Source organism: Hyperolius riggenbachi, chromosome 4 (assembly GCF_040937935.1).
Source record: "Hyperolius riggenbachi isolate aHypRig1 chromosome 4, aHypRig1.pri, whole genome shotgun sequence".
In the NCBI taxonomy this organism is placed as follows: domain Eukaryota; kingdom Metazoa; phylum Chordata; class Amphibia; order Anura; family Hyperoliidae; genus Hyperolius; species Hyperolius riggenbachi.
This window is the reverse complement of record NC_090649.1, coordinates 42363180-42387907: the sequence shown is the minus strand read 5'-3', so window position 1 is coordinate 42387907 and position 24728 is coordinate 42363180. Positions and strand designations below refer to the sequence as shown.

The 24728-nt window shown below is 48.7% G+C and overlaps 5 non-coding genes across 5 annotated transcripts; 3 read left to right on the top strand and 2 right to left on the bottom strand.

Moving 5' to 3' along the window:
- Positions 1–13355: 13355 nt before the first annotated feature.
- On the bottom strand, positions 13356–13428 carry TRNAK-CUU (transfer RNA lysine (anticodon CUU)). The gene has a single exon. It is a non-coding gene; the product is annotated as a tRNA-Lys (tRNA).
- A 134-nt stretch (positions 13429–13562) lies between these two features.
- On the top strand, positions 13563–13633 carry TRNAG-GCC (transfer RNA glycine (anticodon GCC)). The gene has a single exon. It is a non-coding gene; the product is annotated as a tRNA-Gly (tRNA).
- Positions 13634–16805: 3172 nt separating this feature from the next.
- Positions 16806–16876, top strand: TRNAG-GCC (transfer RNA glycine (anticodon GCC)). The gene has a single exon. It is a non-coding gene; the product is annotated as a tRNA-Gly (tRNA).
- A 3272-nt stretch (positions 16877–20148) lies between these two features.
- On the bottom strand, positions 20149–20221 carry TRNAN-GUU (transfer RNA asparagine (anticodon GUU)). Its single transcript has one exon. It is a non-coding gene; the product is annotated as a tRNA-Asn (tRNA).
- Positions 20222–21976: 1755 nt separating this feature from the next.
- On the top strand, positions 21977–22047 carry TRNAG-GCC (transfer RNA glycine (anticodon GCC)). The gene has a single exon. It is a non-coding gene; the product is annotated as a tRNA-Gly (tRNA).
- Positions 22048–24728: the final 2681 nt, after the last annotated feature.

Genomic DNA, 24728 nt, shown 5'->3' with positions numbered 1-24728 from the left:
AGTCTTCAAAGAAAGCCCAGACTTTAACTGGCTGAGGACTCGGACCTCGTGCGTGATGTGCTGGTGCTGCTTAACCCACTGCTGGACGCTTGAGAGGTCATCCAAGTAATTATCTGGTCCTGTTCTTTTGGATCTGTGAGGGTTGTTGTCCTGGACAACATGGGCAGTATTGAGTGGGTTTTCTTGGGTGCTCCCCTGTGGCCTGTACGTGAACCGTCAGGGGAAACACCTCTTCCCTTGCCCCTCCCTCTTTCACCGGATTTCTTCCTCATTTCACTTATCCTTAAAGTACACGCTGACTGGCAGCAGTACAGTGGCAGTACAGAAATGCTATACAGTGGTGGGTGAGCGGTGTACCACTATTGTCAGCAGTGACACAGAGCACAATGCTATACAGTGGCGGGTGAGCGGTGTACTACTGTTCCCAGCAGACACAGAGTGGAAGTAAACACAATGCTATATAGTGTGGCTGAGCCGTGTACACAGAGTGGCATTAAACACAATGCTATATAGTCTGCTATATAGTCACCCCGAACAGGGTGATGTTCTGCAGAACCCGAACAGTGGCAAACACTGTTCGCCCAACACTACTGGGAGGGAACGCAGATTTTAGTACCTAAACACACGATACAACATGTTTTCCGGGGTCGGACTCTGAGGCACATACAGATGGTCCCGATCATCATCCTCATCATACAACTCTTCTCCTGAGTCTGACCCACCCACCACCTCTGCCACCCCAACATCCCCAGACACAGACCCCTCATCGTCCTCAACATTAACTTGGGATGCTGGCCTGAGCCAGACCTCCTCCTCCACATCAGGCCCCATCATCTCCTCAATGGCAGCCCTCATTAATCGCTCTGGCGACGGACTGATGGACACAACGTTCTCCTCCGGGGAGGGCTGCTGCTGACCACTGGCTGCTGGGGTGGATGTTATAGCTTGCGTGGGGCGTTGGCTGTTGCTGTTGTTGGGAGTGCTGCTCACAGCGGAGGTCTCTGGGGAACTCATGTTGAGCTCATATAGTGGTTGACGGTGAGTGGAGTATTACTGATCCCAGCAATATACACACTGACTGGCAGAGTATGCAATGCTATATAGTGTGGCTGAGCGGTGTACACAGAGTGGCAGTAAACACAATGCTATATAGTCTGGCTGAGCGAGCGGTGTACTACTGTTCCCAGCAGAATCAGAGTGGCAGTAAACAATGGTATATAGTCTGGCTGAGCGGTGTACACAGAGTGTCAGTAAACAATGGTATATAGTCTGGCTGAGCGAGCGGTGTACTACTGTTCCCAGCAGAATCAGAGTGGCAGTAAACAATGGTATATAGTCTGGCTGAGCGGTGTACACAGAGTGTCAGTAAACAATGGTATATAGTCTGGCTGAGCGGTGTACACACAATGCTATATAGTCTGCTATATAGTGTCAGTAAACAATGGTATATAGTCTGGCTGAGCGAGCGGTGTACTACTGTTCCCAGCAGAATCAGAGTGGCAGTAAACAATGGTATATAGTCTGGCTGAGCGGTGTACACAGAGTGTCAGTAAACAATGGTATATAGTCTGGCTGAGCGAGCGGTGTACTACTGTTCCCAGCAGAATCAGAGTGGCAGTAAACAATGGTATATAGTCTGGCTGAGCGGTGTACACAGAGTGTCAGTAAACAATGGTATATAGTCTGGCTGAGCGGTGTACACAGAGTGTCAGTAAACAATGGTATATAGTCTGGCTGAGCGGTGTACACAGAGTGGCAGTAAACACAATGCTATATACTCTGGCTGAGCGAGCGGTGTACTACTGTTCCCAGCAGAATCAGAGTGGCAGTAAACAATGGTATATAGTCTGGCTGAGCGGTGTACACAGAGTGTCAGTAAACAATGGTATATAGTCTGGCTGAGCGGTGTACACACAATGCTATATAGTCTGCTATATAGTGTCAGTAAACAATGGTATATAGTCTGGCTGAGCGAGCGGTGTACTACTGTTCCCAGCAGAATCAGAGTGGCAGTAAACAATGGTATATAGTCTGGCTGAGCGGTGTACACAGAGTGTCAGTAAACAATGGTATATAGTCTGGCTGAGCGAGCGGTGTACTACTGTTCCCAGCAGAATCAGAGTGGCAGTAAACAATAGTATATAGTCTGGCTGAGCGGTGTACACAGAGTGTCAGTAAACAATGGTATATAGTCTGGCTGAGCGGTGTACACAGAGTGTCAGTAAACAATGGTATATAGTCTGGCTGAGCGGTGTACACAGAGTGGCAGTAAACACAATGCTATATACTCTGGCTGAGCGAGCGGTGTACTACTGTTCCCAGCAGACACAGAACAGTAAACAGAATGCTATATAGTGTGGCTGAGCGAGCGGTGTACCACTATTCCCAGCAGACACAGAACAGTAAACAGAATGCTATATAGTGTGGCTGAGCGAGCGGTGTACCACTATTCCCAGCAGACACAGAACAGTGAACAGAATGCTATATAGTGTGGCTGAGCGAGCGGTGTACCACTATTCCCAGCAAACACAGAACAGTGAACAGAATGCTATATAGTGTGGCTGAGCGAGCGGTGTACCACTATTCCCAGCAGACACAGAACAGTAAACAGAATGCTATATAGTGTGGCTGAGCGAGCGGTGTACCACTATTCCCAGCAGACACAGAACAGTAAACAGAATGCTATATAGTGTGGCTGAGCGAGCGGTGTACCACTATTCCAAGCAGACACAGAACAGTGAACAGAATGCTATATAGTGTGGCTGAGCGAGCGGTGTACCACTATTCCCAGCAGACACAGAGTGGCAGTAAACAGAATGCTATATAGTGTGGCTGAGCGAGGTACACAGAGTGGCAGTAAACAGAATGCTATATAGTGTGGCTGAGCAAGCGGTGTACTACTATTCCCAGCAGACACAGAGTGGCAGTAAACAGAATGCTATATAGTGTGGCTGAGCGAGGTACACAGAGTGGCAGTAAACAGAATGCTATATAGTGTGGCTGAGCAAGCGGTGTACTACTGTTCCCAGCAGTGACACAATGACAGGGGGGACCCTGGCTAGCGTGGCTGGAGCGCGAACTACCCTGCCTGCCTACCCAAAGCTAAACCCACAGACAAATGGCGGAGATATGACGTGGTTCGGGTATTTATTTACCCGAACCACGTGACAGTTCGGCCAATCAGAGCGCGTTCGGGTCCGAACCACGTGACCCGTTCGGCCAATCACAGCGCTAGCCGAACGTTCGGGGAACGTTCGGCCATGCGCTCTTAGTTCGGCCATATGGCCGAACGGTTTGGCCGAGCACCGTCAGGTGTTCGGCCGAACTCGAACATCACCCGAACAGGGTGATGTTCTGCAGAACCCGAACAGTGGCGAACACTGTTCGCCCAACACTAGCTGAGAGGAGGGCTCTGAGCTCCATTTTATGATGTTCTTGTTCTACTTTAACCCAGAGATTGTGTGAGGATGGGGACCACCATTGCTTAGAGGTTTCTAGTAGAGAAGCTTGATAGTATAGATAAATGTTGGGAAGGCCAAAGCCTCCGTCTTTTTTTGGTGTGTATAGAGTGTTAATAGCTATTCTATGTTTTTTCTTTTTCCAGAAGAAGGAGGCTAATAAGGATTGAATTTTATTAAAAAAGGATTTCGGGACCGGGATGTGTATTGTTCTGAAGATATAAAGAATTTTGGGTAGGATGATCATTTTAAAGGCATTTGCCCGTCCTACATGCGATAGTTCTGTTCTGGTGATTTTGGATATTTCATTTGAGGTCATGGAGATGAGTGGAAGGTAATTGGTTTTATAGAGGTCCTTTGTCTGGTTGGGTAGTGTGATTCCTAGGTAAGGTAAGTTATTTTTGGTCCATGGGAAGGGAAATTTTTCTGATAAGGTGCTAATTGTTTGAGTGTCAAGATGTTTCCCTAATAGCAGCGATTTTCCTTCGTTAATTTTGTAGTAAGAGGCTTGGGCAAATGTGTTGAGAGTGGAGATGATATGCTCTAATGAGTGGAGAGGGTCTGTTATTGTTAAAATAACGTCATCGGCAAATAGGCCGATTTTGTGGTTGTGACTTCCAACTTGTAATCCAGAAATGTCTGGGTTCGATCTAATGGCCTCCGCCAGGGTCTCCATTATTAATACAAATATAATGGGGGATAGAGGGCATCCCTGGCGGGTGCCATTGGATATGTTGAATGGCTGAGAGTTAAACCCCGCGTGGTTGACCGATGCAGAGGGGTTTTTGTATAATGCTAATATGGCAGAGGCAAAGGTACCGGTAATACCAAATGCGTTTAATGTGTGGTGTAGAAAGGACCAGTGCACCCTATCAAATGCCTTCTCTGCATCCAAAGTAAGATACAGAGAAGGCACTTGCTTGATTTCCGCCAGCCTCATTAGGTCGATCACCCTTCTTGTACCATCAAGAGTTTGGCGTCCCTTGACGAAACCTACTTGCTCTGGCCCTATAATTTCGGGGAGAATGTTAAATAGTCGGTTGGCCAAAATTTTGGCATATATTTTCGTGTCGGAATTTAGGAGGGAGATGGGTCTATAATTGGTTACACAGGTAGGGTCCTTCCCTGGTTTAAGGATAACCGAGATTGAGGCGGCTAGAAATTCTTTGGGTGTAGTGTTGGTGGTGATAATGTCGTTGAACATGCTGACCAGCCTGGGAGCCAAGACTTTGCGAAAGGAACGATAATATTCGTTTGTAAAACCGTCAGGGCCAGGGGCTTTATTGCTTTTGAGGTTTTTTATAACTGAGAAGACTTCTTCGAGGGAAATGGGGGTATTGAGATGGTTTAATTGAGAGTTTGAGATTTTGGGTAGGGAGAGAGGTTCTAAAAAGGCGTTGATTGTCTGTGTTGTGGGTTGGAGGGTTTTGGGATCGTTAGCTAGATTGTAGAGTGAACTATAGTAGTCGCTGAAAGCATCTGCAATTAGTTTAGGGTTGGTGATAAGTTTGCCAGAGGTGGGGTGCAGGATCGACTTAATGTTGCGATTAGCTCTTTTGTTTTTGATTTTTTGGGCTAATAATTTCCCTGCTTTATTGTTTTGGGAGTAAAAGAGGGATTTAGATTGGGTTATTGACCATTCATATTTAGTCAAGAGTAGTAATCTTAGCTCCTGTCTTAGGTTGAAAAGGGCTAATTGGATTGAGGTAGAAGGATTGTTAATGTTTGCCTTTTCTTTTTCTTTAATTTGGAGTAAAAGGTCTTCAGTTTGTTTGTAAATATTTTGTTTATGTCTGGCTCCCAGCTTGATCAGTAAACCTCTCGTGTATGCTTTATGTGCATTCCAAACACTGGAGGGGTTAGTTTGATCAACTTCATTGAAGAGGAAAAATTCTGACAGTTGGTTTTGTAGGAGGTCACTATTAGCAGGATTGTTAATAAGAGAGTTATTAAGTTTCCAAGTCGTGTGCTTGATGTGACGATCAGGGATATCCAGGGATAGAAAAATGGGGGCATGATCAGACCAGGATATTGGACCTATTGAGCAGTTGGAGGCATATTGTAAAGTAAAGGAGTTGAGAAGAAAAAAGTCAATTCTACTGTAGGTTTTATGGACTAGGGAATAGAAGGTATAGTCCCGTTCATTGCTATGAAGAGCTCTCCATGGATCAAACAACTGTTCTTTGTGTGACCAATTGAGCAGCAGGGCTGTATTTAGGGTTTGGGCTCCCCTAGGCACACCAAACCTACGGCGCCCCCTAGGAGAACGTTCGCGCGCCGCGGCGAACAATGGGCGTGGCCACAGAATGCAGTGGGCGTGTCCATAACACAGTGGGTGTGGCCAATTAAAATATCCTAGTAAGAGTGCAGCCCAAAGTCAGTGGGGCCATGGTTTCTCCCCGGGTATGAGTAAAGTGACCTTAAAAAAGCAAGTAGGAAATGTCCCCCCCCCCCCAAAAAAAAACCCCCCACACATTAGCCAGTGTTCTCTCGCACAAAATAGTGGTAGGTATTAGAGTGTGAGCTCCCCTGAGAAAAGTCAGTAACATGACTGTTCTCTGCAAAGTGCTGCAGAAGATGCCAGTGCTATATAAATACATAATAATATGGTAGGACATTAGACTATGGGAGAATTAGATTGTAAGCTCCTCAGAGGATAGTCAGTGACATGACTACGTACTCCGTGAAGTACTGCAGAAGATGTAAGTACAATATAGTACAGTAGTATGGCAGCATGGTGGCGTAGTGGTTAGCACTCTCGCCTTGCAGCGCTGGGTTCCTGGTTCGAATCCTAGCAAGGTCAACATCTGCAAGGAGTTTGTATGTTCTCCCTTTGTCTGTGTGGGTTTCCTTAAGACACTCTGGTTTCCTCCCACATCCCAACAACATACGATACAGATAAGTATAATGTTAATTGGCTTCCCCTAAAAATTGGCCCTAGACTACCATACATACATACATAGACATATGACTATGGTAGGGATTAGATTGTGAGCCCCTCTGTGGGACAGTTATGTGACAAAACAATACATACTCTGTACAGCGCTGCGTAATATGTTGGCGCTATATAAATAATTAGTATAAGTACAGTAGCCAGGTCTATAGGTGTCCAAATGTAGACATACTATAGGTGTCCCCAGTATAGATATCCAGGTCTATAGGTATCCCCAGTTTAGGTAGTAGTCAGGGGTGTAACTAGAAATCAATGGGCCCCCTTGTGAGAATTTGGATGCCCCCCCCCCCCCCCATAGGTGCCAAATAATCATAATGTGGCAGTGTTTCACCATAAAATAATCGCAATGTGTGCAGCATTTTAGCAGAGAATAATTGCAATGTGGACAACATTTCACCAGAAAATAATCACAATGTGGGCAACATTTCACCAGAAAATAATCGCAATGAGTGCAACATTTAAGCAAAGAATATTCGCAATGTGGGCAACATTTCACCAGAAAATAATCGTAATGTGGGCAACATTTCACCAGAAAATAATCGCAATGTGGGCAACATTTCACCAGAAAATAATCACAATGTGGGCAACATTTCAGCAAAGAATAATTGCAATGTGGGCAACATTTCAGCAGAGAATAATTGCAATGTGGGCAACATTTCACCAGAAAATAATCACAACGTGGGCAGCATTTCAGCAGTAAATCACACAGTGAGCAGCATAACACCAGTGGCCTGGCTGAGCGGATAGTGGGCTGGCTGGGTAGCTGGGTGAGCAAGCAGTGGGCAGGCTGAGTAATTAATTCAAGTATTTGTATAGCGCCTTTCTCCTGTCGGACTCAAAGCACTTGCGAGGCAGCCACTAGTGCGCACTCAGTAGGCAGTAGCAATGTTAAGGAGACTTGCCCAAGAAACTCCTTACTGAATAGGTGCTGGCTTACTGAACAGGCAGAGCCGAGATTTGAACCCAGGTCTCCTGTGTCAGAGGCAGAGCCCTTAACCATTACACTATCCAGCCACTGCCTGGCTAAGCGAGCGGGCAGTGGGCTGGGTACCAGGCTGGGCGAGTGGGCAGGCTGGGTGGCTGGGCGAGCGGGCAGTGGGTTGGCTGGGTACCTGGCTGGGAAAGCGGGCAGTGGACTGGCTTGGTACCTGGCTGGGCGAGCGGGCAGTGGGCTGGCCGGGAAAGCGGGCAGTGGGCTGGCCGGGAAAGCGGGCAGTGGGCTGGCTGGGAAAGCGGGCAGTGGGCTGGCTGGGAAAGCGGGCAGTGGGCTGGCTGGGAAAGCGGGCAGTGGGCTGGCTGGGTACCTGGCTGGGCAGCGGGCTGGCTGGGTTCCTGGCTGGGCATGCGGGCTGGCTGGGTACCTGGCTGGGCATGCGGGCTGGCTGGGTACCTGGCTGGGCATGCGGGCTGGCTGGGTACCTGGCTGGGCATGCGGGCTGGCTGGGTACCTGGCTGGGCATGCGGGCTGGCTGGGTATCTGGCTGGGTATGTGGGCTGGCTGGGCATGCGGGCTGGCTGGGTACCTGGCTGGGCATGCGGGCTGGCTGGGTACCTGGCTGGGCATGCGGGCTGGCTGGGTACCTGGCTGGGCATGCGGGCTGGCTGGGTACCTGGCTGGGCAGCGGGCTGGCTGGGTACCTGGCTGGGCATGCGGGCTGGCTGGGTACCTGGCTGGGCAGCGGGCTGGCTGGGTACCTGGCTGGGCAGCGGGCTGGCTGGGTACCTGGCTGGGCATGCGGGCTGGCTGGGTACCTGGCTGGGCATGCGGGCTGGCTGGGTACCTGGCTGGGCATGCGGGCTGGCTGGGTACCTGGCTGGGCATGCGGGCTGGCTGGGTACCTGGCTGGGCAGCAGGCTGGCTGGGTACCTGGCTGGGCAGCGGGCTGGCTGGGTACCTGGCTGGGCATGCGGGCTGGCTGGGTACCTGGCTGGGCATGCGGGCTGGCTGGGTACCTGGCTGGGCATGCGGGCTGGCTGGGTACCTGGCTGGGCATGCGGGCTGGCTGGGTACCTGGCTGGGCAGCGGGCTGGCTGGGTACCTGGCTGGGCATGCGGGCTGGCTGGGTACCTGGCTGGGCATGCGGGCTGGCTGGGTACCTGGCTGGGCAGCGGGCTGGCTGGGTACCTGGCTGGGCAGCGGGCTGGCTGGGTACCTGGCTGGGCATGCGGGCTGGCTGGGTACCTGGCTGGGCATGCGGGCTGGCTGGGTACCTGGCTGGGCATGCGGGCTGGCTGGGTACCTGGCTGGGCATGCGGGCTGGCTGGGTACCTGGCTGGGCAGCGGGCTGGCTGGGTACCTGGCTGGGCATGCGGGCTGGCTGGGTACCTGGCTGGGCATGCGGGCTGGCTGGGTACCTGGCTGGGCATGCGGGCTGGCTGGGTACCTGGCTGGGCATGCGGGCTGGCTGGGTACCTGGCTGGGCATGCGGGCTGGCTGGGTACCTGGCTGGGCAGCGGGCTGGCTGGGTACCTGGCTGGGCATGCGGGCTGGCTGGGTACCTGGCTGGGCATGCGGGCTGGCTGGGTACCTGGCTGGGCATGCGGGCTGGCTGGGTACCTGGCTGGGCATGCGGGCTGGTTGGGTACCTGGCTGGGCATGCGGGCTGGCTGGGTACCTGGCTGGGCATGCGGGCTGGCTGGGTACCTGGCTGGGCAGCGGGCTGGCTGGGTACCTGGCTGGGCAGCGGGCTGGCTGGGTACCTGGCTGGGCATGCGGGCTGGCTGGGTACCTGGCTGGGCATGCGGGCTGGCTGGGTACCTGGCTGGGCATGCGGGCTGGCTGGGTACCTGGCTGGGCATGCGGGCTGGCTGGGTACCTGGCTGGGCATGCGGGCTGGCTGGGTACCTGGCTGGGCATGCGGGCTGGCTGGGTACCTGGCTGGGCATGCGGGCTGGCTGGGTACCTGGCTGGGCATGCGGGCTGGCTGGGTACCTGGCTGGGCATGCGGGCTGGCTGGGTACCTGGCTGGGCAGTGGGCTGGCTGGGTACCTGGCTGGGCATGCGGGCTGGCTGGGTACCTGGCTGGGCAGCGGGCTGGCTGGGTACCTGGCTGGGCATGCGGGCTGGCTGGGTACCTGGCTGGGCATGCGGGCTGGCTGGGTACCTGGCTGGGCATGCGGGCTGGCTGGGTACCTGGCTGGGCATGTGGGCTGGCTGGGTACCTGGCTGGGCATGCGGGCTGGCTGGGTACCTGGCTGGGCATGCGGGCTGGCTGGGTACCTGGCTGGGCATGCGGGCTGGCTGGGTACCTGGCTGGGCATGCGGGCTGGCTGGGTACCTGGCTGGGCATGCGGGCTGGCTGGGTACCTGGCTGGGCAGTGGGCTGGCTGGGTACCTGGCTGGGCAGTGTGCTGGCTGGGTACCTACCTGGCTGGGCGAGCTGGCTCCTGGCTGGGAAGCTGGGCTGCAATTGCCAGCGCGTCCTTCACGCTTCTCCCGACTCGCTCCCGCCCTCCAGCAGAGTGGCAGACATGATCCTGAACTCTGCATGCTGCCTACTGGTCTAGTGACGTCACTAGACCAGGAGGCGGCATGCAGAGACCAGGATCATGTCCTGACTCCTGGCCGGCCGCTGCCACTGTGCTGGAGGGCGGGGGTGAGAGCTCCCCTCGTCATCTGTAGGTGCGCTCTCCGCCGCTCCCCCCGCACAGCCCCCCCCCCCCCCCCCCCCCCCCGCGCAAAAAAAAAATAAAAAAAAAATTTTAAGTTTATGAATAAAAAAATAAAAATAAAAAATTAAAAAAAATATTGAACTATAGGTGGCCACCCCCCCCGAGGACCCGCCCATGGCACCGGCCCACGGGTGCCTCTTAATAGATACGGCCCTGTTGAGCAGTGAAGGTATTTTACGACCACCAGAGTAGGAAGAGTCCAGGGAGGGGAATAGACATGTATTAAAGTCTCCTCCTATTATTAGGTGACCAACTTTGATGGCATTTATTTTATCCAGGCATTTGTTAAGGAAGGGGACTTGCGCTGAGTTGGGAGCATAAATGCACGCCAATGTATACTTAACTCCAAGAATAGAGCAAACAACCACTAGAAATCTACCTTGCGGGTCTCTGATTATTTTGTCGATGGAGGGTGACAGTCTGTTGTGAAATGCAATAAGGACCCCTCTCTTCTTCTTTCTAAAGCAGCTCAAAAGAGGAGACGAAAAATTCTTGTGGGAACATTTGGGGACTTTCCCTTCGGCAAAATGAGTTTCTTGGGCCATTACAATATCAGAATTGGATCTGACTGCTTCAGACCAGAGGAAGGCCCTCTTTTGAGGGGAGTTCAGCCCGTGGGCGTTAATGGAGAGAATGTTAAGTTTCATAAAGGAGTAGGAAGAGGGCTGTAGGTGTAGCGGAGTCTTCAAGGATTGTGGGGTTGACCTGATGGAGGAAGCATGTTAACCAGACGAGGACCTGAAAACAGGGAACAAAGTGACCAACTATGAACTTTAATATTAAAGGTAACCACAGAACTGGGACTGTGGGGAAGGACTGAGAGATCTTACGTCTCATATTGGGGGCTAGCGCAAAGAGCGCTACAAGAGGGACAAAGAGAAAATGACAATGTACTCCCCTGTTTTAATGAACTGTGTGCCATTCCAAGGCAAGTTTTTGGGCTGGGGACTTTGTGATGGACTTGAGTTGTGGATGTGGTGGAGTGATATTCCAGCTTTGGAGTAACTTCAGACCTTCTTCCAGTGATTTAATAATGTGGGTGGAGCCATCTTTATTAATTAGTAGCTTAGTTGGGAAGCCCCATCGATATTGTATGCTATTGCTTCTGAGGGCTCTTGTGATTGGTTGAAGGGCTCTTCTGGCTGATAAAGTGGCCTGCGAAAGGTCAGGATAAACTTGTATGTTCTTGTAAGGGTCTGGGAGAGATCCGTTTTTCCTGATTGCTTCTAGGAGGTTCTCCTTAGTGGTGAAGCATAGGAATTTGGCTATGACATCTCGGGGTAGGTTTTCTGGGATAGCGGCAGGCCTAGGAAGTCTGTGGGCTCTTTCAATCATTAGCTGATAGTCAGCCAGGCCTGGTATTGTGGCTTTAACTATTTTGGTCAGGAGGGGTTTTAGTTCAGTCGGAGTTACCTTTTCGTTTATACCCCTAAATTTTAAGTTGGAGCGCCTATTTCTATCCTCTGAGTCAGCAAGCTTGGCTTTCAGCCATCCGATGTCATTGTTGTGATCAGAGATTGAGTCGACTGTTTTATTGTGCTCTGTGATGAGTTCCTCCATACGTGTTTCTGTGTGGGATACTCTCTCTCCTAAGTCATCTACTGATTTTTGCAGATTGGTCGTTATGGGGAGGATTTCTGAAAGTAAGGAGCGTTTGAAAGCAATCAGCATTTCTTTCATTAAGGATTGCGTGAGAGCTATGTCTGAGGCTGGAAAGGCTTCTATGTTTAGTACAGGATCGGTGTCCTGCAGGGCCTCATGATCTGACAGGTCGTCAGTGTGTGTCTCCTGTGGGGGCTGTGCAAGCCGTGGTCTGGCTTTCAGAGGGCTCCTAAGGTCAGGGGAGACAGAGTCTGGAGTTGAGGTACCTGAGCCTGCTTCGTTTCCTCTGTGCTCTGCAGGGAACGAGGAGGGTTCCTGAAGTGATGCGGAAGATCCCTTGTTCCGCCTCGTGGAGTCTGAGCCGCCGCCATCATTGGAGCCGCTCGTGCTTCTGCGGGAGCCGGAGAAGAACTCTGTGAGTTTACGGGGCACAGAAGTGGTTTTCTTTCGTTTTCGGATGCTGTCTGTGTCCATCCCTTCTTCCTCCACTTCAGCGTGAGGGTTAGGCTTGGGTGGCATTGCGGAGAGTCGCTTTGTTAGATCGGGGAGTACGGAGCGAGGGATTCAAGCGTCCAGTCTCTACTTCCGGCGGACACGCCCCCTATTAGGCTTCTTTTTAACTGTCTAGAAAAGCCTCGGAAATGCCAAGTCAGCAGCATCTGCTCATCTGGTGTTGTTTTACAACTTGTTGCCTTGTTGTCTTTGCACTCTACTCAGGGCCTTGCTCAAATTTGGAGCGTTCTCTCTAGGCCCTCATTCATTCTACTTTTGTCCTGAGTTTTCTCACAGTAGATGTTGAGATGTTGTGTCAGCTTACCTACAACTTGCTTTCCCAGCACCTAGCAATTAAGAAAACATACTAAAAGTACAGAAAAAAAAGTAGTAACAAACTTAAGTCAAATGAAAGCAACCACTTTTTTTGCTTGCCGGGACTGAAAGGCTTTTTGGTTTGTAACTTTTGTTGGGAAGTACCTCATCTAAAAACAAGTTAAGGGAAAGAGCAACTTCCTTTTTTTCAATCCTCTCAGCTAAATCTCAGGCCGTGTGCAGAGTGCCCTCCTCATACTGCTATGTGAGCACCTTTGGAGTGCAAAGCCTAATACACACCATACCAATGCCTGTCAGATAGATGGGTCGAACAGATGATTTCCGGCAGGTCCGATCTGATTTCCGATCGTTTTTCTGATGGATTTGCATAGTAGTGATCGGAAATCCGAACGGAAATCCGATCGTGTCTGTCGGAAAGGATCTATCGGCCCATCTATCTGATGGGGAATTGCATGGTGTGCACCAGGCATACGAGAATGAGTATCTTTCAGGCGGTTGTTCCTTGTCAAGTGATTGATTGTAAGTCTCTCCTTGACAAAAGGACTGGAGTAAAGCCAACTGAAATCTGGGAAAAGCAGATAAGAAAAGTAGTATAGGAAAGATGAGTAAGATTGTAAGAAGGAGTGTTTTTCTCTTTCTTGGGGTGGTGAAGCACTTTTGCTGAAAAGTTGTTAAAAGAGGTTGTGTGAGTAAAAGTGAAGGGGAAAGCTGAGATGACATTTTCGTTTGTTAGCAAAGGGAGTGGGGAGTGGCATGTGAAAGAGGAAGTGATGGCCTGGTGATGGTTTGTAATCGTTTTGGAGGAGCTCTGCCTAGTAGAAAGTAAAAAGAGAAGCTTTGATCGCCCAACGTGGGGCTCGAACCCACGACCCTGAGATTAAGAGTCTCATGCTCTACCGACTGAGCTAGCCGGGCTTGCTTGCTTGAGCTGAAATGTCAAAAATTGCAAAATGGCGCCAGCCTCACCTTTGCCATCCGCACAGAAGAAGGCAATCTTGTATGGCCTGATTTGGCTGGCCACGTTTTTCAGCACCGAGCAACAGGGCAAGGCATTGGTGGTTCAGTGGTAGAATTCTCGCCTGCCACGTGGGAGGCCCGGGTTCGATTCCCGGCCAATGCAAATGCTAGGATTTTGGCACACCTCCACACTTTGCACTTCTCAAGCTTAAGACATCTCTGCAGGCCAGAAGCCATTTAAGGACATTTGCAAGAGTCACCGTGGCACTTGGCCACAGTGCTGGCTGACAGTCGAGAAGAGGGACCCTAGTACCCAGCAAACATGACTCTAAGACACACAAGTTAAAGCAGCCTTGGGACACTTGCGTGCCCAAAGGCCTTGCATGTCTTCTAGCAGTGCCAGTGACGTGCAGCATCTCTCCCTCTCCAGTACTCACCTATTAGGCTTCTTTTTAACTGTCTAGAAAAGCCTCGGAAATGCCAAGTCAGCAGCATCTGCTCATCTGGTGTTGTTTTACAACTTTTTGCCTTGTTGTCTTTGCACTCTACTCAGGGCCTTGCTCAAATTTGGAGCGTTCTCTCTAGGCCCTCATTCATTCTACTTTTGTCCTGAGTTTTCTCACAGTAGATGTTGAGATGTTGTGTCAGCTTACCTACAACTTGCTTTCCCAGCACCTAGCAATTAAGAAAACATACTAAAAGTACAGAAAAAAAAGTAGTAACAAACTTAAGTCAAATGAAAGCAACCACTTTGTTTTGCTTGCCGGGACTGAAAGGCTTTTTGGTTTGTAACTTTTGTTGGGAAGTACCTCATCTAAAAACAAGTTAAGGGAAAGAGCAACTTCCTTTTTTTCAATCCTCTCAGCTAAATCTCAGGCCGTGTGCAGAGTGCCCTCCTCATACTGCTATGTGAGCACCTTTGGAGTGCAAAGCCTAATACACACCATACCAATGCCTGTCAGATAGATGGGTCGAACAGATGATTTCCGGCAGGTCCGATCTGATTTCCGATCGTTTTTCTGATGGATTTGCATAGTAGTGATCGGAAATCCGAACGGAAATCCGATCGTGTCTGTCGGAAAGGATCTATCGGCCCATCTATCTGATGGGGAATTGCATGGTGTGCACCAGGCATACGAGAATGAGTATCTTTCAGGTGGTTGTTCCTTGTCAAGTGATTGATTGTAAGTCTCTCCTTGACAAAAGGACTGGAGTAAAGCCAACGGAAATCTGGGAAAAGCAGATAAGAAAAGTAGTATAGGAAAGATGAGTAAGATTGTAAGAAGGAGTGTTTTTCTCTTTCTTGGGGTGGTGAAGCACTTTTGCTGAAAAGTTGTTAAAAGAGGTTGTGTGAGTAAAAGTGAAGGGGAAAGCTGAGATGACATTTTCGTTTGTTAGCAAAGGGAGTGGGGAGTGGCATGTGAAAGAGGAAGTGATGGCCTGGTGATGGTTTGTAATCGTTTTGGAGGAGCTCTGCCTAGTAGAAAGTAAAAGGAGAAGCTTTGATCGCCCAACATGGGGCTCGAACCCACAACCCTGAGATTAAGAGTCTCATGCTCTACCGACTGAGCTAGCAGGGCTTGCTTGCTTGAGCTGAAATGTCAAAAATTGCAAAATGGCGTCAGCCTCACCTTTGCCATCCGCACAGAAGAAGGCAATCTTGTATGGCCTGATTTGGCTGGCCACGTTTTTCAGCACCGAGCAACAGGGCAAGGCATTGGTGGTTCAGTGGTAGAATTCTCGCCTGCCACGCGGGAGGCCCGGGTTCGATTCCTGGCCAATGCAAATGCTAGGATTTTGGCACACCTCCACACTTTGCACTTCTCAAGCTTAAGACATCTCTGCAGGCCAGAAGCCATTTAAGGACATTTGCAAGAGTCACCGTGGCACTTGGCCACAGTGCTGGCTGACAGTCGAGAAGAGGGACCCTAGTACCCAGCAAACATGACTCTAAGACACACAAGTTAAAGCAGCCTTGGGACACTTGCGTGCCCAAAGGCCTTGCATGTCTTCTAGCAGTGCCAGTGACATGCAGCATCTCTCCCTCTCCAGTACTCACCTATTAGGCTTCTTTTTAACTGTCTAGAAAAGCCTCGGAAATGCCAAGTCAGCAGCATCTGCTCATCTGGTGTTGTTTTACAACTTTTTGCCTTGTTGTCTTTGCACTCTACTCAGGGCCTTGCTCAAATTTGGAGCGTTCTCTCTAGGCCCTCATTCATTCTACTTTTGTCCTGAGTTTTCTCACAGTAGATGTTGAGATGTTGTGTCAGCTTACCTACAACTTGCTTTCCCAGCACCTAGCAATTAAGAAAACATACTAAAAGTACAGAAAAAAAAGTAGTAACAAACTTAAGTCAAATGAAAGCAACCACTTTTTTTGCTTGCCGGGACTGAAAGGCTTTTTGGTTTGTAACTTTTGTTGGGAAGTACCTCATCTAAAAACAAGTTAAGGGAAAGAGCAACTTCCTTTTTTTCAATCCTCTCAGCTAAATCTCAGGCCGTGTGCAGAGTGCCCTCCTCATACTGCTATGTGAGCACCTTTGGAGTGCAAAGCCTAATACACACCATACCAATGCCTGTCAGATAGATGGGTCGAACAGATGATTTCCGGCAGGTCCGATCTGATTTCCGATCGTTTTTCTGATGGATTTGCATAGTAGTGATCGGAAATCCGAACGGAAATCCGATCGTGTCTGTCGGAAAGGATCTATCGGCCCATCTATCTGATGGGGAATTGCATGGTGTGCACCAGGCATACGAGAATGAGTATCTTTCAGGTGGTTGTTCCTTGTCAAGTGATTGATTGTAAGTCTCTCCTTGACAAAAGGACTGGAGTAAAGCCAACGGAAATCTGGGAAAAGCAGATAAGAAAAGTAGTATAGGAAAGATGAGTAAGATTGTAAGAAGGAGTGTTTTTCTCTTTCTTGGGGTGGTGAAGCACTTTTGCTGAAAAGTTGTTAAAAGAGGTTGTGTGAGTAAAAGTGAAGGGGAAAGCTGAGATGACATTTTCGTTTGTTAGCAAAGGGAGTGGGGAGTGGCATGTGAAAGAGGAAGTGATGGCCTGGTGATGGTTTGTAATCGTTTTGGAGGAGCTCTGCCTAGTAGAAAGTAAAAGGAGAAGCGTTGATCGCCCAACATGGGGCTTGAACCCACAACCCTGAGATTAAGAGTCTCATGCTCTACCGACTGAGCTAGCCGGGCTTGCTTGCTTGAGCTGAAATGTCAAAAATTGCAAAATGGCGCCAGCCTCACCTTTGCCATCCGCACAGAAGAAGGCAATCTTGTATGGCCTGATTTGGCTTGCCACGTTTTTCAGCACCGAGCAACAGGGCAAGGCATTGGTGGTTCAGTGGTAGAATTCTTGCCTGCCACGCGGGAGGCCCGGGTTCGATTCCCGGCCAATGCAAATGCTAGGATTTTGGCACACCTCCACACTTTGCACTTCTCAAGCTTAAGACATCTCTGCAGGCCAGAAGCCATATAGGGCCCTTTTCCACTAGCAATCGCAATCACAAATCACAAACGCCAGTGATTGCGATTGCGATTTTTCATTAATTCTGTTATGCGATTGCGATTTGCGATTTTCATTTGCATTGCATTATCATTGTAAAAATCGCTCCAGCAAGCGATTGCGATTTGCGATTAGCGATTTCCAAATCGAATCACTGTAGTGGAAAATACTTCTCATGATTTATATGATAAAGTAACAACCCTAGCGATTTAAAAATCACTAGCGATTTGCGATTTTGCGATTCAGCAATCACAATCGCTCTAGTGGAAAAGGGCCCTTAAGGACATTTGCAAGAGTCACCGTGGCACTTGGCCACAGTGCTGGCTGACAGTCGAGAAGAGGGACCCTAGTACCCAGCAAACATGACTCTAAGACACACAAGTTAAAGCAGCCTTGGGACACTTGCGTGCCCAAAGGCCTTGCATGTCTTCTAGCAGTGCCAGTGACGTGCAGCATCTCTCCCTCTCCAGTACTCACCTATTAGGCTTCTTTTTAACTGTCTAGAAAAGCCTCGGAAATGCCAAGTCAGCAGCATCTGCTCATCTGGTGTTGTTTTACAACTTTTTGCCTTGTTGTCTTTGCACTCTACTCAGGGCCTTGCTCAAATTTGGAGCGTTCTCTCTAGGCCCTCATTCATTCTACTTTTGTCCTGAGTTTTCTCACAGTAGATGTTGAGATGTTGTGTCAGCTTACCTACAACTTGCTTTCCCAGCACCTAGCAATTAAGAAAACATACTAAAAGTACAGAAAAAAAAGTAGTAACAAACTTAAGTCAAATGAAAGCAACCACTTTTTTTGCTTGCCGGGACTGAAAGGCTTTTTGGTTTGTAACTTTTGTTGGGAAGTACCTCATCTAAAAACAAGTTAAGGGAAAGAGCAACTTCCTTTTTTTCAATCCTCTCAGCTAAATCTCTGGCCGTGTGCAGAGTGCCCTCCTCATACTGCTATGTGAGCACCTTTGGAGTGCAAAGCCTAATACACACCATACCAATGCCTGTCAGATAGATGGGTCGAACAGATGATTTCCGGCAGGTCCGATCTGATTTCCGATCGTTTTTCTGATGGATTTGCATAGTAGTGATCGGAAATCCGAACGGAAATCCGATCGTGTCTGTCGGAAAGGATCTATCGGCCCATCTATCTGATGGGGAATTGCATGGTGTGCACCAGGCATACGAGAATGAGTATCTTTCAGGTGGTTGTTCCTTGTCAAGTGATTGATTGTAAGTCTCTCCTTGACAAAAGGACTGGAGTAAAGCCAACGGAAATCTGGGAAAAGCAGATAAGAAAAGTAGTATAGGAAAGATGAGTAAGATTGTAAGAAGGAGTGTTTTTCTCTTTCTTGGGGTGGTGAAGCACTTTTGCTGAAAAGTTGTTAAAAGAGGTTGTGTGAGTAAAAGTGAAGGGGAAAGCTGAGATGACATTTTCGTTTGTTAGCAAAGGGAGTGGGGAGTGGCATGTGAAAGAGGAAGTGATGGCCTGGTGATGGTTTGTAATCGTTTTGGAGGAGCTCTGCCTAGTAGAAAGTAAAAGGAGAAGCTTTGATCGCCCAACGTGGGGCTCGAACCCACGACCCTGAGATTAAGCGTCTCATGCTCTACCGACTGAGCTAGCCGGGCTTGCTTGCTTGAGCTGAAATGTCAAAAATTGCAAAATGGCGCCAGCCTCACCTTTGCCATCCGCACAGAAGAAGGCAATCTTGTATGGCCTGATTTGGCTGGCCACGTTTTTCAGCACCGAGCAACAGGGCAAGGCATTGGTGGTTCAGTGGTAGAATTCTCACCTGCCACGCGGGAGGCCCGGGTTCGATTCCCGGCCAATGCAAATGCTAGGATTTTGGCACACCTCCACACTTTGCACTTCTCAAGCTTAAGACATCTCTGCAGGCCAGAAGCCATTTAAGGACATTTGCAAGAGTCACCGTGGCACTTGGCCACAGTGCTGGCTGACAGTCGAGAAGAGGGACCCTAGTACCCAGCAAACATGACTCTAAGACACACAAGTTAAAGCAGCCTTGGGACACTTGCGTGCCCAAAGGCCTTGCATGTCTTCTAGCAGTGCCAGTGACGTGCAGCATCTCTCCCTCTCCAGTACTCACCTATTAGGCTTCTTTTTAACTGTCTAGAAAAGCCTCGGAAATGCCAAGTCAGCAGCATCTGCTCATCTGGTGTTGTTTTACAACTTTTTGCCTTGTTGTCTTTGCACTCTACTCAGGGCCTTGCTCAACTTTGGAGCGTTCTCTCTAGGCCCTCATTCATTCTACTTTTGTCCTGAGTTTTCTCACAGTAGATGTTGAGATGTTGTGTCAGCTTACCTACAACTTGCTTTCCCAGCACCTAGCAATTAAGAAAACATACTAAAAGTACAGAAAAAAAAGTAGTAACAAACTTAAGTCAAATGAAAGCAACCACTTTTTTTGCTTGCCGGGACTGAAAGGCTTTTTGGTTTGTAACTTTTGTTGGGAAGTACCTCATCTAAAAACAAGTTAAGGGAAAGAGCAACTTCCTTTTTTTCAATCCTCTCAGCTAAATCTCAGGCCGTGTGCAGAGTGCCCTCCTCATACTGCTATGTGAGCACCTTTGGAGTGCAAAGCCTAATACACACCATACCAATGCCTGTCAGATAGATGGGTCGAACAGATGATTTCCGGCAGGTCCGATCTGATTTCCGATCGTTTTTCTGATGGATTTGCATAGTAGTGATCGGAAATCCGAACGGAAATCCGATCGTGTCTGTCGGAAAGGATCTATCGGCCCATCTATCTGATGGGGAATTGCATGGTGTGCACCAGGCATACGAGAATGAGTATCTTTCAGGTGGTTGTTCCTTGTCAAGTGATTGATTGTAAGTCTCTCCTTGACAAAAGGACTGGAGTAAAGCCAACAGAAATCTGGGAAAAGCAGATAAGAAAAGTAGTATAGGAAAGATGAGTAAGATTGTAAGAAGGAGTGTTTTTCTCTTTCTTGGGGTGGTGAAGCACTTTTGCTGAAAAGTTGTTAAAAGAGGTTGTGTGAGTAAAAGTGAAGGGGAAAGCTGAGATGACATTTTCGTTTGTTAGCAAAGGGAGTGGGGAGTGGCATGTGAAAGAGGAAGTGATGGCCTGGTGATGGTTTGTAATCGTTTTGGAGGAGCTCTGCCTAGTAGAAAGTAAAAGGAGAAGCTTTGATCGCCCAACTTGGGGCTCGAACCCACGACCCTGAGATTAACAGTCTCATGCTCTACCGACTGAGCTAGCCGGGCTTGCTTGCTTGAGCTGAAATGTCAAAAATTGCAAAATGGCGCCAGCCTCACCTTTGCCATCCGCACAGAAGAAGGCAATCTTGTATGGCCTGATTTGGCTGGCCACGTTTTTCAGCACCGAGCAACAGGGCAAGGCATTGGTGGTTCAGTGGTAGAATTCTCGCCTGCCACGCGGGAGGCCCAGGTTCGATTCCCGGCCAATGCAAATGCTAGGATTTTGGCACACCTCCACACTTTGCACTTCTCAAGCTTAAGACATCTCTGCAGGCCAGAAGCCATTTAAGGACATTTGCAAGAGTCACCGTGGCACTTGGCCACAGTGCTGGCTGACAGTCGAGAAGAGGGACCCTAGTACCCAGCAAACATGACTCTAAGACACACAAGTTAAAGCAGCCTTGGGACACTTGCGTGCCCAAAGGCCTTGCATGTCTTCTAGCAGTGCCAGTGACGTGCAGCATCTCTCCCTCTCCAGTACTCACCTATTAGGCTTCTTTTTAACTGTCTAGAAAAGCCTCGGAAATGCCAAGTCAGCAGCATCTGCTCATCTGGTGTTGTTTTACAACTTTTTGCCTTGTTGTCTTTGCACTCTACTCAGGGCCTTGCTCAAATTTGGAGCGTTCTCTCTAGGCCCTCATTCATTCTACTTTTGTCCTGAGTTTTCTCACAGTAGATGTTGAGATGTTGTGTCAGCTTACCTACAACTTGCTTTCCCAGCACCTAGCAATTAAGAAAACATACTAAAAGTACAGAAAAAAAAGTAGTAACAAACTTAAGTCAAATGAAAGCAACCACTTTTTTTGCTTGCCGGGACTGAAAGGCTTTTTGGTTTGTAACTTTTGTTGGGAAGTACCTCATCTAAAAACAAGTTAAGGGAAAGAGCAACTTCCTTTTTTTCAATCCTCTCAGCTAAATCTCAGGCCGTGTGCAGAGTGCCCTCCTCATACTGCTATGTGAGCACCTTTGGAGTGCAAAGCCTAATACACACCATACCAATGCCTGTCAGATAGATGGGTCGAACAGATGATTTCCGGCAGGTCCGATCTGATTTCCAATCGTTTTTCTGATGGATTTGCATAGTAGTGATCGGAAATCCGAACGGAAATCCGATCGTGTCTGTCGGAAAGGATCTATCGGCCCATCTATCTGATGGGGAATTGCATGGTGTGCACCAGGCATACGAGAATGAGTATCTTTCAGGTGGTTGTTCCTTGTCAAGTGATTAAATGTAAGTCTCTCCTTGACAAAAGGACTGGAGTAAAGCCAACGGAAATCTGGGAAAAGCAGATAAGAAAAGTAGTATAGGAAAGATGAGTAAGATTGTAAGAAGGAGTGTTTTTCTCTTTCTTGGGGTGGTGAAGCACTTTTGCTGAAAAGTTGTTAAAAGAGGTTGTGTGAGTAAAAGTGAAGGGGAAAGCTGAGATGACATTTTCGTTTGTTAGCAAAGGGAGTGGGGAGTGGCATGTGAAAGAGGAAGTGATGGCCTGGTGATGGTTTGTAATCGTTTTGGAGGAGCTCTGCCTAGTAGAAAGTAAAAGGAGAAGCTTTGATCGCCCAACATGTGGCTCGAACCCACGACCCTGAGATTAAGAGTCTCATGCTCTACCGACTGAGCTAGCCAGGCTTGCTTGCTTGAGCTGAAATGTCAAAAATTGCAAAATGGCGCCAGCCTCACCTTTGCCATCCGCACAGAAGAAGGCAATCTTGTATGGCCTGATTTGGCTGGCCACGTTTTTCAGCACCGAGCAACAGGGCAAGGCATTGGTGGTTCAGTGGTAGAATTCTCGCCTGCCACGCGGGAGGCCCGGGTTCGATTCCCGGCCAATGCAAATGCTAGGATTTTGGCACACCTCCACACTTTGCACTTCTCAAGCTTAAGACATCTCTGCAGGCCAGAAGCCATTTAAGGACATTTGCAAGAGTCACCGTGGCACTTGGCCACAGTGCTGGCTGACAGTCGAGAAGAGGGACCCTAGTACCCAGCAAACATGACTCTAAGACACACAAGTTAAAGCAGCCTTGGGACACTTGCGTGCCCAAAGGCCTTGCATGTCTTCTAGCAGTGCCAGTGACGTGCAGCATCTCTCCCTCTCCAGTACTCACCTATTAGGCTTCTTTTTAACTGTCTAGAAAAGCCTCGGAAATGCCAAGTCAGCAGCATCTGCTCATCTGGTGTTGTTTTACAACTTTTTGCCTTGTTGTCTTTGCACTCTACTCAGGGCCTTGCTCAACTTTGGAGCGTTCTCTCTAGGCCCTCATTCATTCTACTTTTGTCCTGAGTTTTCTCACAGTAGATGTTGAGATGTTGTGTCAGCTTACCTACAACTTGCTTTCCCAGCACCTAGCAATTAAGAAAACATACTAAAAGTACAGAAAAAAAAGTAGTAACAAACTTAAGTCAAATGAAAGCAACCACTTTTTTTGCTTGCCGGGACTGAAAGGCTTTTTGGTTTGTAACTTTTGTTGGGAAGTACCTCATCTAAAAACAAGTTAAGGGAAAGAGCAACTTCCTTTTTTTCAATCCTCTCAGCTAAATCTCAGGCCGTGTGCAGAGTGCCCTCCTCATACTGCTATGTGAGCACCTTTGGAGTGCAAAGCCTAATACACACCATACCAATGCCTGTCAGATAGATGGGTCGAACAGATGATTTCCGGCAGGTCCGATCTGATTTCCGATCGTTTTTCTGATGGATTTGCATAGTAGTGATCGGAAATCCGAACGGAAATCCGATCGTGTCTGTCGGAAAGGATCTATCGGCCCATCTATCTGATGGGGAATTGCATGGTGTGCACCAGGCATACGAGAATGAGTATCTTTCAGGTGGTTGTTCCTTGTCAAGTGATTGATTGTAAGTCTCTCCTTGACAAAAGGACTGGAGTAAAGCCAACGGAAATCTGGGAAAAGCAGATAAGAAAAGTAGTATAGGAAAGATGAGTAAGATTGTAAGAAGGAGTGTTTTTCTCTTTCTTGGGGTGGTGAAGCACTTTTGCTGAAAAGTTGTTAAAAGAGGTTGTGTGAGTAAAAGTGAAGGGGAAAGCTGAGATGACATTTTCGTTTGTTAGCAAAGGGAGTGGGGAGTGGCATGTGAAAGAGGAAGTGATGGCCTGGTGATGGTTTGTAATCGTTTTGGAGGAGCTCTGCCTAGTAGAAAGTAAAAGGAGAAGCTTTGATCGCCCAACTTGGGGCTCGAACCCACGACCCTGAGATTAAGAGTCTCATGCTCTACCGACTGAGCTAGCCGGGCTTGCTTGCTTGAGCTGAAATGTCAAAAATTGCAAAATGGCGCCAGCCTCACCTTTGCCATCCGCACAGAAGAAGGCAATCTTGTATGGCCTGATTTGGCTGGCCACGTTTTTCAGCACCGAGCAACAGGGCAAGGCATTGGTGGTTCAGTGGTAGAATTCTCGCCTGCCACGCGGGAGGCCCAGGTTCGATTCCCGGCCAATGCAAATGCTAGGATTTTGGCACACCTCCACACTTTGCACTTCTCAAGCTTAAGACATCTCTGCAGGCCAGAAGCCATTTAAGGACATTTGCAAGAGTCACCGTGGCACTTGGCCACAGTGCTGGCTGACAGTCGAGAAGAGGGACCCTAGTACCCAGCAAACATGACTCTAAGACACACAAGTTAAAGCAGCCTTGGGACACTTGCGTGCCCAAAGGCCTTGCATGTCTTCTAGCAGTGCCAGTGACGTGCAGCATCTCTCCCTCTCCAGTACTCACCTATTAGGCTTCTTTTTAACTGTCTAGAAAAGCCTCGGAAATGCCAAGTCAGCAGCATCTGCTCATCTGGTGTTGTTTTACAACTTTTTGCCTTGTTGTCTTTGCACTCTACTCAGGGCCTTGCTCAAATTTGGAGCGTTCTCTCTAGGCCCTCATTCATTCTACTTTTGTCCTGAGTTTTCTCACAGTAGATGTTGAGATGTTGTGTCAGCTTACCTACAACTTGCTTTCCCAGCACCTAGCAATTAAGAAAACATACTAAAAGTACAGAAAAAAAAGTAGTAACAAACTTAAGTCAAATGAAAGCAACCACTTTTTTTGCTTGCCGGGACTGAAAGGCTTTTTGGTTTGTAACTTTTGTTGGGAAGTACCTCATCTAAAAACAAGTTAAGGGAAAGAGCAACTTCCTTTTTTTCAATCCTCTCAGCTAAATCTCAGGCCGTGTGCAGAGTGCCCTCCTCATACTGCTATGTGAGCACCTTTGGAGTGCAAAGCCTAATACACACCATACCAATGCCTGTCAGATAGATGGGTCGAACAGATGATTTCCGGCAGGTCCGATCTGATTTCCGATCGTTTTTCTGATGGATTTGCATAGTAGTGATCGGAAATCCGAACGGAAATCCGATCGTGTCTGTCGGAAAGGATCTATCGGCTCATCTATCTGATGGGGAATTGCATGGTGTGCACCAGGCATACGAGAATGAGTATCTTTCAGGTGGTTGTTCCTTGTCAAGTGATTGATTGTAAGTCTCTCCTTGACAAAAGGACTGGAGTAAAGCCAAC